Below are 20,123 nucleotides of genomic sequence, written 5' to 3' on the forward strand. Positions count from 1 at the left end.
ATCCACATTCTCTCATATTCTAGTACCTTAACTTTATGCTTGTTCAAATTCTCCCATTACTCTCTTACATATTAGTACCTGCCTTTTGATCCCCCCTTTTACGCTGGATCTTTCACTTACAGTACCCCATAATTTTAAGCTAAATCATTAAAACCAACTCTCGTATATCTATTGCTTCCTCTGTGTTGCAAATTATTATTGAATGCCAAGAAACCACCATTAAGAACAAATCCTTTTATGTTCCAGTCCACCTCTCTTAGCACTTACTCCCAACCCCTATATTCCACCGCCATACCAAGTCCTCCCCCTTTATACAATACTGTGCTCCTTTATGCTGTCTTTATGTATACCATCATTTATGTCCTACATTCAGTTATGCCAAACATCTGTACAACGTCCCGGCTAGTCCTTCCCTTTATGCCTGCCCACCAGTGCCAAGTCTTACTCTTTTTGTCAGATCCACTTTTTATGCAAAATAGTCCTCCTGCATTAGTCTTCCCCCCATATCCACTGAGTATTCCAAGTCGTATGCTGATCCCTGTCTTTTGGTGCCAGTCCTCATCCCTTTAAACACATTCTTATCCAAAACCCCCATCAATTAAACTTTAATAAATTCATCCCCTCATTTGTGCCTTATTCACCCCTAAATGCAAAGTCTCCATCTTGTATGTCAAGTCTTCCTACTAAGCTGCTATATACCCCACTATTTATGCACTACTTATGCCAAGCAAACCTCTACTTACAACATCCCCCCCTAATTTCTATAACGTGACAGATATAGATTGTATAATTATCAATGCGCTGTATAGATGATTGCTGGTGACACACAATAAAGCAGGTATTTAAAGATCAATCTAGCCATTTATGGACCTAGGATGTCATCACAGGGTGACAACACGTAACGTGACTCACCGATATCACCAAAAATAAACTGTGACTTTACAGCTGCTGGTTTTAAAGCAGGAGTAGATCACAATAGAAATCTAAAGCATTTGACGGGCAGAGTTTACTACTTTATGTTTTTCCACCCTGGCTTTGTGTATATGAATAGTGTTGGTAGTGTATGTACCCAAAGGAAAGCAAATTAATCAATAAATTAATCAATTAATCACACAGGGTCATATGGTGTTCCTTTTCATTTAAAGGGACACTATAAGCATTTTTGGCCGTCTTTATTTATTTTTATCCATTTAAAGTTTTTTATTGTGTTTTGTAACAATAACATGGGGGGGGAGGGAGGGTGCAGAAAAGAAAAGGTGGGGAGTGGAGGGTACAAAAATCACCAGTTGCATACAAACATCCAATGAGAATTTTGTTTTGAGGTCCTGCCCACCTTACTTCCACTTTTGGGACACCATAGAACTATCCATAACAAGCATAGCTCTAGCCTAGCACATCATTAGATGGGACACCATCTTCACTCCCTCCCACCTGTGTGATATTGAGATTATTAGTTGGTATGAACCATATCTAAAGGTAGATAAATGTCAGCGCTGTGCAGTAGCCCCAAATAAGTATTTGTGGGGAAGCATGGTATTGAGATAAATGTGTATGATTTCCACCTCCACAGCGGTGGATCATACACATTTATCTCAATACCCAGCTTCCCCACAAATACTTATTACATTTAATGTGACATGTATCTACTTTTGGACATTCTATCACAGGTTTGCGGAATAACCTTTTATGTCTGGCAGCTACGAATTTATATCTTTGGACTTGTAATATTTGGTGTCATACAGACGATGTAATTTTATACTGTGCGTTTTTTTTTATGAACCATTTCTAACCTGTTGTTATGCGCACAATGGTACAGTCAGGAAGTGGCTATTGCATCGTGGGTGTGTGGGTGGCCATTCTTAATAAAGTTTACAGTTATAAAGCTATGTGCTTGAGCTCCTTATAAAAACAAGACAAAACATCACCTGCATCCTGCTTCTCATGACACCATAGTTATGAGGTAAAAGTACCAAAATGACTTTAGCTTGGATAAGTTGTTTTGGTGTATAGATCATGCCTCTGCAGAATAACGGCTCAATTCTCTGCCATTTAGGAGTTAAATCACTTTGTTTATATAACCCTAGTTCCACCTCCCTGCATGTGGCCTTCACAGTCTCCCTACACATGTCTTAGTAAAGCAAGACCTAATGTTTAAACTTCCTTTATTGCACAATCTGTATAATTTAGAATTTATTGTCTCATGCTCTGTTAATATCCTTCTAGACTCTGCATGAGCCTTCTGTGTGTGATTAAAGTTCAATTAACAGAGCTGGAGATTTAAAAACAAACAAACCCAAAAAATACAACACAAAACAACTTCTGAAATAAACACACTGTGCTGTAAGATCTGAATGGAAATGAAACAATTCATTCAATGAAACAATGAAACAATTCCTTTCATGCCGGGCCATCACGGCCACCAACACTGCCTCATTAAGCTAAAGATGTCTTGTTCTTCTGTGGAAATATATAAAGTCTACTTTAAGCCCAGTATTGTAGCCCCATGTAGCCAAAGCGCAGCTTAAGCGGAACAGGGCCTTGACAGGGGTTAGGAGGCGGGCCCAGGAGGAACAGACAGGACAGGTGGGTTATGGGATATGTGGGTTTGGCTATTTAAGGGAGGAGCCATTTTGTAAGGTTCACTTCTAATTTCCTACCCGGTTCAGTTTGTGTGCATCCCGGTGCTCTCTATACTTTCTGGGTAGGGTTTCTCTTTTGTCTCCTCTGCAGGGCCATGGATATCGTGGAGAAGCTTCTGGAGGGGATCAGGACAGCGGCGCGGCAACAAGGAGCGGATTGGGTGCAGGCCCAGCTGGGCCCGGTCCTTGCTGCGGCGGCAGGACAGGAGGCCGGAGACTCACGCCCGGCGAGGGCCAGGAGGCCCCCGAGGCGTTTGAGCCCGGGAGGAGAACCGGAGGTCGGTGGCACGGGAGTGCAGGAAACAGCCAGTGGAAGTCGTAGCAGGCCCAGGAGCTGCCTGGTTGAGGCTCTGCCTCCCAGTGTGCGGCCGGGGCTTCGGCGTGGTGAGTCGAGACGGGCGGCTGCCCTGGACATCGCTGCACCAACCCCTAACACGGATGGGGCCGTGCGCGGAGCAGGATCCAAGATGGCGGCCGGACGGCCTAGTGCGGGGCCTGGCGGGGCGGGGTCTCGGCCCAGGAGGGCACCCCCATCGGTCTTGGCGGTGGACTGCAGCACGCGGACTGGGACGGTCCACGACGGGCCCAACGTACAGCAGGCAAGTGCAGGGGCCCCTTCCGGGGGTCCCCTTGGCGTGGTGGGCAGGCGGGGAGTGAGGCCCGATTCCAGGGAGCGGGCGGACGGGGGGGCGGGTAGGCGAGCGGCCCAAGGGGAGCAGGGGTCGGGCGGAAGGCCCCTGGGGGGGGTGCGGGATGCTGCGAAAGGGTCCCGCGGAGTGCAGACTGGGCGGGCTTCCGTGGGGGAGGATGGGGGGTCCCTCGGTAGTTCTCTTGCGGGGCGGAAGGTAGTGCCCGCGGGTTCGATGGATGTTAGGTGGGTGGTAGAGGGTAAGGGGAAAGGTAAGGCTCCGAGGTCCGGTCGGTCGGGGATAACTGTCTCGGGGAGCGGGGTGTCACCATCCGCGTCCGTGGAGGGCCCCGGGGGAGGTGCCCCTGGTCCGGGTTCCGTAGGTATAGTGGTAGGTCGGGCTGCAGCGGGGTTGGGGCGCGGGGCGGGAAGTGGGGAGGGTGGGCCTAGTTCGGAGTCGGGTAGTGCTAGCCCCTCGCCGGTTAGGGCCCCCAGGACACGCAGACGGAGGCCCCGGCGCAGGCGCGCAATGTCAGGGAGTTCGGGGGGGTCCGGGTCCCCCAGGTTGCCTCAACGGGGGTTGGTATCCAAAGGCGATGGTAGGAGTCGTAGTCCACGTGGCAGGGCTCTCAGGGCCTTTGGGGCGCGACGGCGGGAGGATACCCGGCGGGAGGCTTTGGCGGTTAGCAGGCGCTCCCCGGTTCGGGACGGGAAGGTGGTGGGGGAACAGTACGCCTTGCCCAGGACTTCTTCTCCTCTTTCCAGGTCCCGGAGTCGCTCCTCATCGGATTTTTCCAGGCACCGGGTGGGATCCCTGGTTGGCGGGACATCGGCGGATGGCGTTCATCCTGGACGAGCAGTGACGGACTGCGCAGCCCCGGGTGTCATCGGTCCCGGGGGCTCGGCCGGTGAGTCTATTGAATCGCTACAGTCCAGTGCACTAGTACAAACACTGCAGTCACTACTCCACTCACTGGGGGCGGGGGGTGGCACACAAGGTAGCGTAGGGCAGGTGTGGCCGAAAGGGGGAGGGGAGGTGGGGCCCGGTTTAGGGACCCCGGCGGCAGTTGCGGGCGGGGAAGCTGTGTCGGCTTCCAGCGTGGGTGAGGCGGGAAGCGAACGGGCGGAGTTGACGGGGGGGGTGACGGAAGCAGCGAGGCAACATGCGTATGTGTCCTTCGCGGGCCCGCTGGGGGTGCACCTCAAACAGGAGGTGAAAGATAAAATCTGGAAGGGGGAATTTTGCGAGATCTTCTCGCTTCTTCCCTTGGAGGACTTTCTTGACCTCAAGGAGGAGGACAAGAAGGACGAAAAGAAAGAGGAGGAGGAGAAACGGCGGAGGTATCGCAAGATACCGAAGTCTTTTGGTAACTGGCTAAGGGCATTCTGTATCCTAGCCAGCGTGATCGGGGAAAAATCGCCGGGCTCCTGCTCGTCCCTGTTTTGCTACTTGGACGGCATATGGGAGGCATACCGCACCTATGGCGGATTGGCATGGTGGCGGTATGATGAGCAGTTCCGGCAGCGGCTGGCGGCGAATCCGGGCATGCGGTGGGACCAGATGGACCTGCCTCTCTGGATGAAGCTCATGATGGCGCAGAAGGCGCAGCCCTTTCAGCACGCGGCTGGCGCTAAGGGTCAGTCCTCCTCGTCGGCCGCCTCGCAGAAGGGCTTATGCTGGCTCTTTAATGAGGGCCAGTGCAAGTGGGGCGCAGCCTGCCGCTTCAAACATGAGTGCTCGGGCTGCGGTGGGGCTCATGGGCTCCAGCGTTGTTTCAAGAAAGGGAAGTCCGGGGGGACGGGAGCCTCTGCCGCGGTTGGCGGCGGAGGGTCTCCCACTACCTCGGGGGCTAACCCCAGTGAAATTAGACGCGATGGAGCCCTGGCTAAACCGCTACGGTAACAGGGCAGACGCGGAGCTGCTTAGAGCGGGGTTTGGGCAAGGGTTTGTCATTCCGTTTCGGGAGAGGGGTGGCACTGCGTGCCCTCATAATCTCAAGTCCGTGGCGGAGTTTCCAGAGGTGGTTCGGGAGAAGTTGGACAAGGAGGTGCGGTTGGGTAGGATGGCGGGGCCTTTTGTGGCCCCGCCACTGGAGGGCCTTCGGGTCTCTCCCCTCGGGGTGGTCCCCAAGAAAGAAGCAGGGAAGTTTCGGCTCATTCACCATCTTTCCTATCCTAAAGGGGAGTCGGTGAACGACGACATTGACAGGGACCTATGCTCGGTCTCTTATGCATCATTTGACCAGGCGGTCGAGCTGGTGAAGAGAGCCGGGCGTGGTGCGTTGATGGCCAAGGTGGACATCGAGGCTGCTTTTAGGTTGCTTCCGGTACACCCGGCGTGTCACCACCTGTTAGGGTGCTTCTTTGAGGGGGGCTACTTTGTGGATTTGTGCCTTCCCATGGGGTGCTCCATTTCGTGCTCTTACTTTGAGAAGTTTAGTTCATTTCTCGAGTGGGTGGTGCGGACGGAAGCGGGAGATAAAGCGGTGGTGCACTATCTGGATGATTTCCTGTGTGTGGGGCCGGCCGGATCTCCCGCGTGCCAGCACTTGTTAGGTACCATTCAATGGGTGGCGGGCTGCTTTGGGGTGCCGCTGGCGGCGGATAAAACTGAGGGCCCGACTGAGTGCCTTAGTTTCCTGGGTCTGGAGATAGATTCAGTGCGGGGGGAATGTCGGCTGCCGCTGGCGAAGCTGGAAGGTTTGCGCGGCGTGGTGGCAGAGGTGCGTCGGGCACGGAAAGTGACCCTGCGCCGACTGCAGTCATTGGTCGGAATGCTCAATTTCGCCTGTAGGGTGATACCCATGGGTAGGGTGTTTAGCCGCAGCTTATCGGCGGCTACCGCGGGGATTAGGTCCCCTCACCATTTCATCCGGGTATCTTCGTCCATGCGGGCGGACTTGGGGGTGTGGGATACCTTCCTCAGGGACTTTAACGGGACGGTGTTCTTTCGGCAAGGGGGCGTGTCGACAGCTGAGCTGGAGCTGTACACCGACGCGTCGGGTAGCGTGGGTTTTGGGGCCTACTTCAGCGGGAGCTGGTGTGCAGAAAAATGGCCGGAGGCATGGGGGCAGAGCCCCCTCATGCGTAACCTGGCGTTTCTGGAGCTGTTCCCACTGGTGGTGGCGCTGGCGCTGTGGGGGGACCGGTTGAGGGACAGGAAAGTGGTTTTCTTCTCGGACAACATGTCCGTGGTGCACGCGGTTAATAATCAGTCTGCAGCATCGAGGCCGGTGGTAACTCTGCTGCGGCGCTTTGTTTTGTTGTGCATGTCCCTGAATGTGGTTTTTCGTGCGCGCCATGTGCCTGGGTACTTGAACGAGGTGGCTGACGCTCTGTCTCGTTTTCAGTGGTCCCGGTTTCGAACGATGGCCCCGGAGGCCCAGGACAGGGGTCAGCCGTGCCCGATCGAGATGTGGCAGCTAGGAGCGTCCTGCTTGGCGGACTCGTGAAGGCTTCGCTGGCACCGGCCACATGGGCCGCATACAGTAAGGTCTGGAGTTCATGGGAACGTTCCTGGGGCGGGCTGGGCCGAGGGGTACGAGGGGAGCCGCCTCTGGATGCCTTCTTGTGGTTTACCTTTCAATTACTGGCAGGGGGCGCCTCCCCGGCGGTGATTGACAGGAACATGGCTGCAATGGCGTTCTGGTTCAAGCTCCATGGTGGAGCGGATCTTACCAAGGCGTTTATTGTCCGGCAAGCACTCAAAGGGTATCGGAGGGCTCGGAGGGCCCCCGACGCTAGGCGCCCGGTGTCGGTGCATGTGCTGGAAGGGCTTGTTCAGGCGCTGCCCACCATTTGTTTCAATGCATTTGAGGTGTCGCTATTCCGTGTGGCATTTCTTTTGGCTTTCTTTGGGGCGTTCCGCGTCGGGGAGTTGGTGAGCAACACCCGGGCGGCCACGGGGGGCCTACAGGTGTCTGGGGTACGTATACTGGATGGGAAGCTGGTGGTACACTTGGCTAGGTCCAAGACGGATGTGGAAGGTAAGGGCCGGGACGTTACGCTGGGGGCCCTGCCGGGCTCGGCATTGTGCCCAGTAGCTGCGGTGTCGGAGTATTTGGGTCAGAGGCCCGCGGTTGGCGGGTCCCTGTTGGTCCATGCAGATGGCTCGTCGCTCTCTCGCTTCCAATTTCAGAAAGTTTTCAGTCTGGGTCTGGGTCGGATGGGACTGGATGCCGGCACATACGGCACCCACTCCTTTCGTATTGGGGCGGCCACGGAGGCCACACGTCTAGGTTTGGGGGATGAGGTAGTCAAGCGGATTGGGAGATGGGAATCTGTTAGGTTCCGCTCATATGTACGCTTGGGTTTGTTGGAACACTAAGGGACATTGGGGCGGCCTGGGGGGTACGGGTGGTTTTATCCTGTGTTTCTTCTTTCTTCCCCAGGCCGGGTCGCTTGGATCGTGGGTCATTCCTTCATTTTCTGGGCCGGACGGAGGGCTGCAGCTCGAGCTCAAGGCCAGCAGCTGGGCTTTCCGGAGGACCAGCTCGTAGTGCGCTGGTGGGGGTATCGGGGCTTCTGCTGGGGGGACGTCTGCAGGGCAATATTTGGTATGGTCGCAGGCGGGGCGCGGCCGGATATGCTAGTTTTACATGCAGGCGGTAATGACCTGGGCCTCACCCCGCAGCGGAGGCTGGTAAAATGGATGAAGCAGGATCTTAACCGGCTGGTTGATCTGCTTCCCGGGGTGATGCTGGTATGGTCGGAGATTGTTCCGAGGCAGCGGTGGCGTTACGCCCGGGACCCGGTAGCCATGGATAGATGCAGGGGTAAGGTGAACAGCCTGATGGCAAGTTTTGTCAGGAAACTGGGGGGAGTGGTGGTAAGGCACCAGGAACTGGAGGAGGGGTTGGATGGGTATTACCGCTCGGACGGTGTACACCTTTCGGCAGTGGGTTACGACCTGCTGAACTTGGGTCTGCAGGAAGGGATGCGGAGGGCGTTCCTTCTTCGGGGTGGCGGAGCTCAGACAGCTTAAGGGGTCAAGGTCTGAGCTTGTGGCGGGATAGGGAGCTGAGAGAGAGGACATAGGCTCCCTATGAGGAACGTGAGGAACATGGAAAAAAGTGGAATTATGGTCAATGGTGGTTTCGAGTCCTGGAGGTGGCTCAGAACCTGGTGGGGCAGGGGTATCCGGGTATACCCCTGCCATGGTTACTTATGGTTGGCACTTGTTCGGTTCAAGTTGGCGAGGTTGGAAAATGTCGTTACATATTTGTATTTGTTATGTTGGGGGTCATTGCCCTCTATTAAAAAGAAGGATACGGATGAGAGGGGCGGAAGGTGGGGGCAATGACCCATGTTTATATGTTAACTTATTTAAAGCAATATTACCGTTATATATATTATAAATTATTTAATAAAGCTGTGGACAAATTTTCCCATATACCAGGTGTCAGTGTGTTATTGGGTTAGGTATGTGGGGGGTTTTTTGTCCAAGGTTCCGCCAGCCCATATGGCGACTATACACCGGTCATGTAGCCCCATGTAGCCAAAGCGCAGCTTAAGCGGAACAGGGCCTTGACAGGGGTTAGGAGGCGGGCCCAGGAGGAACAGACAGGACAGGTGGGTTATGGGATATGTGGGTTTGGCTATTTAAGGGAGGAGCCATTTTGTAAGGTTCACTTCTAATTTCCTACCCGGTTCAGTTTGTCCCGCCCACCCTCCCTATATATTTATGTTTAGATATGGGTTTCCCGTTTTTTCACAGCGGCGGGATAGGGAGCTGAGAGAGAGGACATAGGCTCCCTATGAGGAACGTGAGGAACATGGAAAAAAGTGGAATTATGGTCAATGGTGGTTTCGAGTCCTGGAGGTGGCTCAGAACCTGGTGGGGCAGGGGTATCCGGGTATACCCCTGCCATGGTTACTTATGGTTGGCACTTGTTCGGTTCAAGTTGGCGAGGTTGGAAAATGTCGTTACATATTTGTATTTGTTATGTTGGGGGTCATTGCCCTCTATTAAAAAGAAGGATACGGATGAGAGGGGCGGAAGGTGGGGGCAATGACCCATGTTTATATGTTAACTTATTTAAAGCAATATTACCGTTATATATATTATAAATTATTTAATAAAGCTGTGGACAAATTTTCCCATATACCAGGTGTCAGTGTGTTATTGGGTTAGGTATGTGGGGGGTTTTTTGTCCAAGGTTCCGCCAGCCCATATGGCGACTATACACCGGTCATGCTATTAATGTACTTTCTGGCAACTTGTGGGGTTGCCAATGAAAACATGGCTGAAATGGCAACATCTTCACTTATCTTCACGCATATCTTTAGAGTCTTGAGGTTTGCTCTTTATTTCTTTCAATTGTGTATTTATTTGACAGGACATGTGTAGGGAGACTGTGAAGGTCACATGCAGGGAGGTGGAACTAGGGTTATATAAACAAAGTGATTTCTTTTCTACAAAGAATATAGGAGCTCCTGCTGGAGAAGTAGATGGTCGAATAAAGCCTTTGGCAAGATTTTCTTGTATGTATTCATGAAGTGCTTTCAATTCAGGCTCAGAAAGGGAGTATATACGGCCAAATGGGATAGCAGCTCCAGGTAGCAGCTCTATGGGGCAATCATAAGGCCTGTGAGGTGGAAGCTGATCAGCATTCTTCTTATCACAGACATCTGCAAAATCCCGATATTGCAGAGGAAGCTTAGTTAAGTTTGTATCAACCATTTCATTAATTGTTGTGGCAACAGGTGTTGCCTTAGAGGGTTGACAATTCATTAAGCAGTGTTCTGAAGGAAAGGACAAAGTTCTAGTCTTCCAATCAATCTGTGGGTTATGCAGAGCAAGCCAGGGTATACCCAAAATCACTGGAAACTGTGTTGAGGAAATTAGGTGGAAATATATAGACTCATGGTGATTCACTTCCAGAATCAATTTTAAGGGCACAGTCTCATGTGTAACCGGGCCTGACGTAAGTGGAGAACCGTCTACTGTTTCCATTAACACAGGTGAAGATTTAGGGATAGACTGAATTTTATTTCCTGCTGCAAATTTAATATCCATAAAGTTTCCGCCTGCTCCAGAATCTATCATAGCTGTAGTTGAAATTTTATTATCACCATATTGCAAAGTGATAGGCACCACCAAATGAGGATGTTGAGTCATCATACCCTCTTCACCCTGAGCCAGAGAAAACAAGGGTTGTGTGACAGAATCCAGTTGGTCTGAAATCTGGGATTGGTGTTGAATCTGTGCACCCTCAGCAGTCATAGCTATTGTTCTTTTAGACTTGCTAGGGCAATTGATGGCATAATGCCCTGCACTACCACAATACAGGCATAAATTGTGAGTGCGTCGCCACTGTTTTTCTTCATTGGATAATGACCCTCTTATTAGATCTACCTGCATAGCCTCAGGTTCAGAGTCTGTAGGTGTTTGTGGGGTCGGAGTAGAAATTCTTGAATAGAAAGTAGGAGTAGCACTTGGTTTAAAAGAGCCCTGTCTTTCCAATCTTCTTTCTGAAAGTCTCCGATCAATACGGATAGCCAACCGCACAAATGCATCAAACTCAACAGGAAGATCAACACGAGCTAGCTCATCTTTTATAGCTTCTGAGAGACCCCTTCTGAAGTGGAACCTCTGGGCTGATTGGTTCCAAGTAGTATCAGCAACCCACTGTCTGAATTCAGCAGCATATTCAGCCACAGAGCGCCTCCCTTGATGTAAATGAAGGAGAGTGGCTTCTGCTGTAGCACAGCGATTGGGGTCATCAAAAACTAGACACATGGCCTCAAGAAAGTCTTTTAAATTTCCCAAGACTGGACTGTCCTGTTCCAGAAAAGGGGAGCCCCAAGCCAGGGCTTCATCTTTGAATAGGGAGAAAATAAATCCCACCTTCTCTCTTTCAGATGGAAAACGGTTAGGTAACATCATGAAATGCAAACGGCATTGATTTAGGAAACCCCTAAATTTTTTGCGGTCTCCTCCAAGTTTTTCTGGTAGAGGCAAGCGGGCATCTTGTGCAGGTGTAACAGTAGTAGCAGCAGCAGCCGCAACATCATGTGCCCTGTAGCTGGTAAGCTCACTATGCATTGATCGAACTTCATTTTGCAGTTCAGCTACCTGATCTTGCAGCACTTGAATGGTCTGTGCCTGGGTCTGCATAGTTCTTGCATTATAAGCAACCTGCTGGGCCAATGCAGAATCTGATCCGACGGTCTCCATGAATGGGCCAGATTATTCTGTAATGATATTGATGTTACAAAGTTTTGGAGTCCAGTAGCCAGATCAGCAATGTTTTCTGCCAGAGGTAGCCACTCGTTACCCAGGTGGTTGAGCCCCTGAGCCTTGAGTGGCCTTCTGGTCTTAAGCAGAGATGGGAGACTGGAACAGAGAGATGATAATCGTAGTGAGGCAAGCCGAGGTCAGTGGGAAGGAGAAGCAGCAAAGTCAAAACGGTCCAAAATCAGCAACAGTTAGGCGAAACAGGAACAAGCTTGATTAGAGAGTACAGGAACCACAATAATCTGGCAAAGGTACAGAGACAGGAAGTGGCTTTTATAGGCCAAGAACCAGACACATGACCAGACACAGCTGAAGAGACTTGTCACTGATACCAATGCTGTAGAGTCAAGGTTACCAGATCTCAGGTACATTTGCAAAAGGCAGGCTGGTGTACTGGTAAGGAAGAGGTTTAGCAGCATAAAAACCAGGGTTTGAAACCCAGCAGAGTCAGTTCCTCACAGTCTGTATGCTTTAATGGTTCCCGAGTGGCTTAGTGAAGGAATTATTGGAGGTAACCAGTCTGGTACCCGTGGTCCGCTACAATTATGTAATAAACAAACACATAATATATAAATATATATATACATTATGAGTTTATATATTACTCAATCATCTGGGGTGGCCAGACATAGCCTTACATATTACATGTGACAATACATGACACAATGTCTTATGGGGTTGGCATAGATTTTTTTTTTCTGGGGCTGCTTTGTATCCCCAGTCCGGCCCTGTATAGAATCCCTTCATTTATGGCCTTCATTCTGGAGACTAAAATGCCCCTTTTCCATATATTAAATATGAAAAATACACTGCTCCTCTGTCTAACAGACTTTCTGGAATCCTTAACTACACGTTTGATCATCCTTGTCAATGGACGCACCTATAATACAATAAAGATTCTAAAATAGAATTCTGTTTAAATTAGAACAGCCAGTTGGAAATGTCAATGATTTCTAAAGCTTGGAAGCAAAACAACGTATGAGCTTCAGCTTCAATGGCCTACCGTTCTTCCAGTGAAGTTGTCAGAGAGGCGATAATGGGATGAAGATGAATATAGAGAAAATTCTCCTCCACATGACCATTTACTGGGCATCACAATCTGAGATAGCTTCATAAAGAAACCATGAGGATATACATTTTATGAAAGCATCAAAGGCCAAATCCACTGCTTCTTGTCTCTGAAAACAACTTGTATGTGAATCCTTTCAGTTCTCCAAAGACAATCACTGTTATATTAGCAAACTATATAAACACAGAGCCATCTCAGCACTATATAAAATATATTGTTTTATTCTTCTTGTTTAAATGATTCTTTACTAAGGAAATGTTATAAGAAATGAATGAAGCTTTCCATGTTTTGAAACAAATTGCAATTAAAACCGATGTTTGCATGGTTATTCAGCAGTGTGAATTCTTAGGAAATCAAAAGGAATAAAAAATTTTAGGCCAAAATAGATTACGGTAATTTTAAAAATTCAGTCAAATGTAAAGCCAGCTTACTTTATTAATTTCAGCTATTTTTGGCCTAAAAACGAACATTTATGGTGAAATGTACAGTTAGTAGATTGTTTCTGTTCACTAAATTTCAGATTTAGTAAGGATGGACAAAATCCGGTCAAATTGGCCGAATTCCGACCGGAATGTGCGAATGTCAGCTGGATGCATTCAGTATCTGGATGAATAACCCTGCTAGTCTGCATTAACAGTTTGAAATTAGAAGTAGGTTTGGGTATTATAACAATGATTTGTTTTTTGTCTGTTTTGGTCTTGCGCTGTAAAATACTTGTTGTCAGCAGAATGTGATTTATCAATAATTTAATTATTTCCTGATATGTTATGCGGTTATCCCATATTTAATAAAACTTAGTGACCTTATTATACACATTGGCTAACTTTAAACCCTCTGGATTATATTTCACAACTATGAGAACGGATCAGTGGAGAAAATGGCCACTTTCCCTTGTAAAATTCATGGTTGGACATCTATTAGTGGATACAGTGAAAAAATGGGCCACATATAAAACTCTATTTCACTAAAGCTCTGTAAGTCAGTGTCTAAACGCATTAATCCTTTTGGTTTGATATCTGCAGACCTAAATACATTATTGACTCAGCCAACAGCTTTCCCCATCTGTCTAATGCGTACGGGTCACATGAAGGTTACCATAGAAACCCTATTTTAGACGCACATAGCAGTTTCCAGAACGTGCTTTTTTAATAGATATCTGACTTACTGCTGATTAATGCATAGGAAGGAAAATGCATGGTCATCTGAGACTCATTAGTGCCTATGGGTTCAGCATTTTAGTTTGCGTATAAGAAAGGCAGTCAATAAGGCTGTGCTTATTCTTTTATCCTGCATATTGATACAGACACTGAGCATAAATGTAAGCAAGGATGTTACTAGGATTTAAAAGTACCTGGGGCTTCAGGCCAAAGCAAAACATGGTGTAACTTAGCCCTTCCCTCCCCCATCTCCTGATTGCACACCATAGAAACTAAAATAGATAGAACTGAGGTGCAGACGAAAACGTAAATACATACAGTTACGCACTATTAGAAACACAGATGCAGTCAGGGCCATCTTTCCCCCTGGGCACGGGGGCCCCACTACGCTGCCCAGCATGCCCAGGCCAGCAGGGGAGATCCTTGCTCTCTTGCCATGGACCCTCTCGGGTCGGTGAGGAGATCGAAGAGGCCCAAAGGCCCTTCGAGAGAGGGCGGGAGGACCCATAGGCAGGAGGAGCGACCCGTGAGGCAGATCGCTCCTCCCGTGAGCAGGCTGTATGGAGCATTGCCGTGCGTTGTCATGGCAACGCTCCACATAGCGCTCAGCTCGGGAGGAGTGAAGACAGCCTGCAGCCGGAGGAGCTGCTGGCTATGTAGATCACTACCAGACCACCAGAGCTGGCTCTCTTCCCCTCCCTTCACTAAAGGTAAGAAGAAAGCTTGGCATGCAGATTTTATTAATGTAGATTTAGTAAAAAAAAAAACAAGAAAACATTTGCTCCATGCACCCCTCACACTCTGCAACACACAAACACCACCCACCCACAGCACCCTTCACACACACAGCGCCTCTCACACACAGCGCCCCTCACACACAGCACCCTTCTCACACACAGCACGCCTCTCACACTCAGCACGCCTCTCACACTCAGCACGCCTCTCACACTCAGCACGCCTCTCACACTCAGCACGCCTCTCACACTCAGCACGCCTCTCACACTCAGCACGCCTCTCACACTCAGCACGCCTCTCACACTCAGCACGCCTCTCACACTCAGCACGCCTCTCACACTCAGCACGCCTCTCACACTCAGCACCTCTCTCACACACAGCACCTCTCTCACACACAGCACCTCTCTCACACACAGCACCTCTCTCACACTCAGCACCTCTCTCACACTCAGCACCTCTCTCACACTCAGCACCTCTCTCACACTCAGCACCTCTCTCACACTCAGCACCTCTCTCACACTCAGCACCCTTCTCACACTCAGCACCCTTCTCAGGCACAGCACCCTTCTCAGGCACAGCACCCTTCTCACACACAGCACCCTTCTCACACACAGCACCCTTCTCACACACAGCACCCTTCTCACAGACAGCGCCCCTCACAGACAGCGCCCCTCACAGACAGCGCCCCTCACACACAGCACTTCTCACACACACAGAACCCTTCACACACACAGCACCATCCACACACAGCAACCCTTGTACACATCACACACACACACACACAGCACCCCTCGTACACACAGCACACCTACACACAAACACATACACTGCACCCATCACTGCAGTCTGTGTGTATTCAGCAGTCTGTGTGTATTTAGCAGTCTGTGTGGGTGTGTGTGTGTATTCAGCAGTCTGTATGTATTCAGCAGCCTTTGTGTATTCAGTAGTCTGTGTGTACTCAGCAGTCTGTGTGCATGTATTCACTAGTCGGGGTCTGTGTATTCTGCAGTCTGTATGTATGTTTTGCATTTCTTGGAGGTACCAATAAATATAAGCTTAATTTTATCGATAATTTAAATTTTTATTCTTGTTAGTGGTTGTGTAGGCAGGGTCCCAGTGCACTGCTTTGCCGGGGGGCCCATAATGCTGTTAAGATGGCACTGAGAGCCACACAGGAAGTAAAAAGTTATTTACTACCATGTACAGATTACAAAAGGATACACCCCAAAGCCAAAATACATGTAGGCTTTTCTATTGAAAATAAAAATCACGAGTCTATTCTTATCTCTATATATTGTTTATTTGATTTTGTCGACAAAGCAATAGTCTCTAAATAAGTTTCTCAAGAATAACATACATTAATGAATTTGAAGTACAAACTAAATTGAAGATTATGCTAGCTTTAGTGTACAGATAATCTTAATTTTAATAATGACAGGAGGCGAGTATTTTGCATAATATTTATATAACTCTATAGCAGCAAAGAAAAGAGTGACATAACTGAGAACCAATCACAATGCAGTATAGAGTATAAGAGGTGTAACATATGACATAATTTCCTCTTTAAAACATGCAACATCAGAAGGTTGTCCTGTTTCATCTGTTTAAACTGAAACGAGAATGTAAAGGGTATTAGATTCCAATATTGGTTGAGTAAAAACAATGAACTGTTTACCCCTTAAGATTAGATAAAGCTAGTATTATTAACATATAGTGAATGCATTCCTCCCATCTATCGATGCTAACTAACATCCCACCCACATGGCATATAATTAAATGTGCGACAAACCCAACATAGGCAATAGAACTATAATAAAAGGAATAAAGATATAGAATATGCATGAAACAGAGGGAGGGAAGAGCGAGAGAGAGCAGGGAGGGAAAATACTCGCCTCCTGTCATCATTAAAATTAAGATTATCTGTATGCTAAAGCTAGCATAATCTTAAATTTTATCACATGACAGGAGGCTGTATTTTGCAATTTCAACGCTGAGAAAGTAGAGCAAGAGCCGGATTAGATGGAGGACGGAAATAGAACATCCGAAAGGTGGATTCCCTAGTCCAGTCCGCCGCTCGCAAAATATCTGGAAGGGAGGCCCCTGCCGCGTAGGCGGAAGAGGCTGCGGCCCCTCGAACTGAGTGTGCTCCAAAAACCTGGTCTATCCCGGCAAGGGCCAAGAGCCATCTAACCCATCTGGCCAACGTAGTGACCGAGACTGGAGCGTAAGGGCGAACGTAGGAGATGAGAAGTTGACGATTGGAAGTAGTCCACAATGTCGCAGTGGCTTCCACGTATTGACGGAGAGTAGAGACCACACAGAGTTGGGGGTCTGAGGGGAAAAAAGGGGTAGAAGACGGAGGAAGAGTCAGACTTCGTGCGTCGAGAAACCTGGAAGGTTACTCCCGCTGGACGAAAGGTAAATGCATCGACGTCGAAAGTGTGTACATCGGAGACCCGACGAAAGTAGACTAGGCAGAGTAGGAAAGTGAATTTCGCCGTAAGTTGGCGAAGTGATACATTTTCATTAGAAGGCCAGTCTCGTAAAAACTGTAGAACTATGCCAACATCCCAAAGTCTCGAGTATTGGGTTCCGGGGGGGCGCCGAAGGTGCATGCCGCGGAGGAGTCTACAGATGAGCGGGTTCTGGCCTACTGGTGTTCCTTGAGTCTGCGTATGGGCTGCCGAGATGGCCGAACGTACCACGTTGATGGACCGGTACACCAAGTTTTCCAGCAGTGCCATGCCGATCGATAGCACCTCCTTGTACCCAGTGGCGTACTAAGGGGGGGGGCGGTCCGCCCCGGGTGCCATCCAGTAGGGGGTGCCATCCAGTAGGGGGGTGCCATCCAGTAGGGGGGTGCCACACTCTGTCCCTCCTGCTGGTCGTCCTCTCCCTCGCGGCTCAGGCTCTCAGTGAGTGAGTCAGAGCACAGGGAGGGGATTCCCAGCCTGTGTTCTGAGTCATCACTGAGCTCCAGGGATGCTGTTATGGAGTGTGCCAGCAGGGGGCGCAGAGCGTGCATTCTGCCAGGTTTCTCCCCTGCGGCCACTCTGCCTGCACCTCCTGCACTGCCTGGGCTGGAATGGAGAGAGACATCCCCTGAATCATGGTAAGTTAATATTATTATTGTAAATTCACCCTCACCCCCTCTTTCAGTCACCCTCTCACCCCCTCCCTCAGTCACCCTGTCACCCCCCCACTCAGTCACCCTGTCACCCCCTCACCCTGTCACCCCCCCACTCAGTCACCCTGTCACCCCCTCAGTCACCCTGTCACCCCCCTCAGTCACCCTGTCACCAGTCACCCCCCCTCAGTCACCCTGTCACCAGTCACCCCCCCTCAGTCACCCTGTCACCCCCTCCCTCAGTCACCCTGTCACCCCCTCCCTCAGTCACCCTGTCACCCCCTCCCTCAGTCACCCTCTCACCCCCTCCCTCAATCACCCTCAATCACCCTCTCACCCCCTCCCTCAGTCACCCTGTCACCCCCCTCAGTCACCCTGTCACCCCCTCCCTCAGTCACCCTGTCACCCCCTCCCTCAATCACCCTCAATCACCCTCTCACCCCCTCCCTCAGTCACCCTGTCACCCCCTCCCTCAGTCACCCTGTCACCCCCTCCCTCAGTCACCCTGTCACCCCCTCCCTCAATCACCCTCAATCACCCTCTCACCCCCTCCCTCAGTCACCCTGTCACCCCCTCCCTCAGTCACTCTGTCACCAGTCACTCCCCCAGTCACCCTGTCACCCCCCTCAGTCACCCTGTCACCCCCCCTCAGTCACCCTGTCACCAGTCACCCCCCCAGTCACCAATCACCCTGTCACCAATCACCTCCACAGTCACCCTGTCACTCCCCTCAGTCACTCTGTCACCAGTCACCCCCAGTCACTCTGTCACCCCCTCCCTCAGTCACCATGTCACCCCCTCCCTCCGTCACTCAGTCACCCTGTCACCCCCCTCACCCTGTCACCCCCTCAGTCACCCTGTCACCAGTCACCCCCCCAGTCACCCTGTCACCCCCCTCAGTCACCCCAGTCACCCTATCACCAGTCACCCCCCCTCAGTCACCCTGTCACCAGTCACCCCCTCAGTCACCCTGTCACCCCCCTCAGTCACTCTGTCACCAGTCACCCTGTCACCAGTCACCCCCTCCCTCAGTCACCCTGTCACCCCGTCACTTTGTCACCAGTCACCCCCTCCCTCAGTCACCCCCGTCACCCCCTCCCTCAGTCACCCTGTCACCCAGTTACCCCCTCACTCTGCCACCAGTCACCCCCCCTCAGTCAATCTGTCCGTCACCCCCTCCCTCAGTCACCCTGTCACCCCCTCCCTCAGTCACTAACCACCCCCTCACTCTGCCACCTGTCATCCCCTCACTCTGCCACCTGTCATCCCCTCACTCTGCCACCCCCTCACTCTGCCACCTGTCATTCCCTCCTTCCCTCACTCTGCCACCTGTCACTCCCTCTTTCCCTCACTCTGCTACCTGTCACTCCCTCCCACGCTCTGTCAGCCCCTCCCTCCTACGCACTGCCACCTGTCCCCTCCTCACTCTGCCATCCCTATCCCACAGCACACTATGTGCCTTACATTGCCCTACACACACTACATCCCACCCCCACACTATGTGTCTTACCCATACTACATCCCTATCACCCCTACACCAGGTCTGTCTCCTAAATTACTATCAATAAAGATTTGTATCAGGACAAGTAGATTGTCACGGCAGACAAGTAGATTGGGCAAACACTTTAGTCCCTGGACAAGTATTTTTTTTTTTTTTAATTTCAACACCCCTGCCCTCTTTGCCATATACACCCCGCCATATACACGCCTGCCTTGTCATAATATCCTCCCTGCTATAAACCCACTACCTGGTCATAATTTCCACCCTGGCATATACCCCTTTAACATGTCATATAATACCCACACTGCCATAATCCCCTCCCTGCTATATACCTCCACCGTATCATAATACACACCCTGCCATACACCCTGGCCCTGCCTTGACATAATATCCTCTGTTCCATATAACACCCAATCCCATTGTTCCCACCCGTGACATAAAACACCATATACTCACCACCTCACCTGCAGTCACCTCCTTCAATCCACTGTCTGCAATGGCACACACTGTCATAGTATCCACCACACTGTCCCACCCTGCCATATACCTTTCTCCTGATAGTAATACTCACCCACTTACATATGCATCCACGTTGTCACATTCCCCCAGACAGATAGGACAGATATATACTGGAAGGCAGTGAGATTATGGACCATAGGTGTTAAACATTCCTAGTGGGAGGTGATTTTAGGAGTATATAAGGGCTGTTGTCATTAGCTTGGCTAATAGAGCTTGGTTGCTTCTTCTAAGTGTTGCTTCTAAGTGTCTGTGGTTGGAGATATTCTGGAGAGTTTTACAGAAGCTTCAACTGTCTAAGAGTTGTGCTAAGAGTTTTCTTTTTTACTGTTACAGGTAAGATTCATCTGTAGGAAAAGGTTACTGATTGCACAAGGTTTGATTTCCTGTTGGTAATTATAAGGCATTTGATTGGATTAGGTAGCTGCTTGCTATTGATTGCTGTGTAAATTAGCTATTGTTTGCTAATAAGCAGAGGCCTACCCAGGTGTTAAACATTCCTAGTGGGAGGT

The sequence above is a fragment of the Pelobates fuscus genome, chromosome 6 (genome assembly GCF_036172605.1).
Source record: "Pelobates fuscus isolate aPelFus1 chromosome 6, aPelFus1.pri, whole genome shotgun sequence".
Classification (NCBI taxonomy): domain Eukaryota; kingdom Metazoa; phylum Chordata; class Amphibia; order Anura; family Pelobatidae; genus Pelobates; species Pelobates fuscus.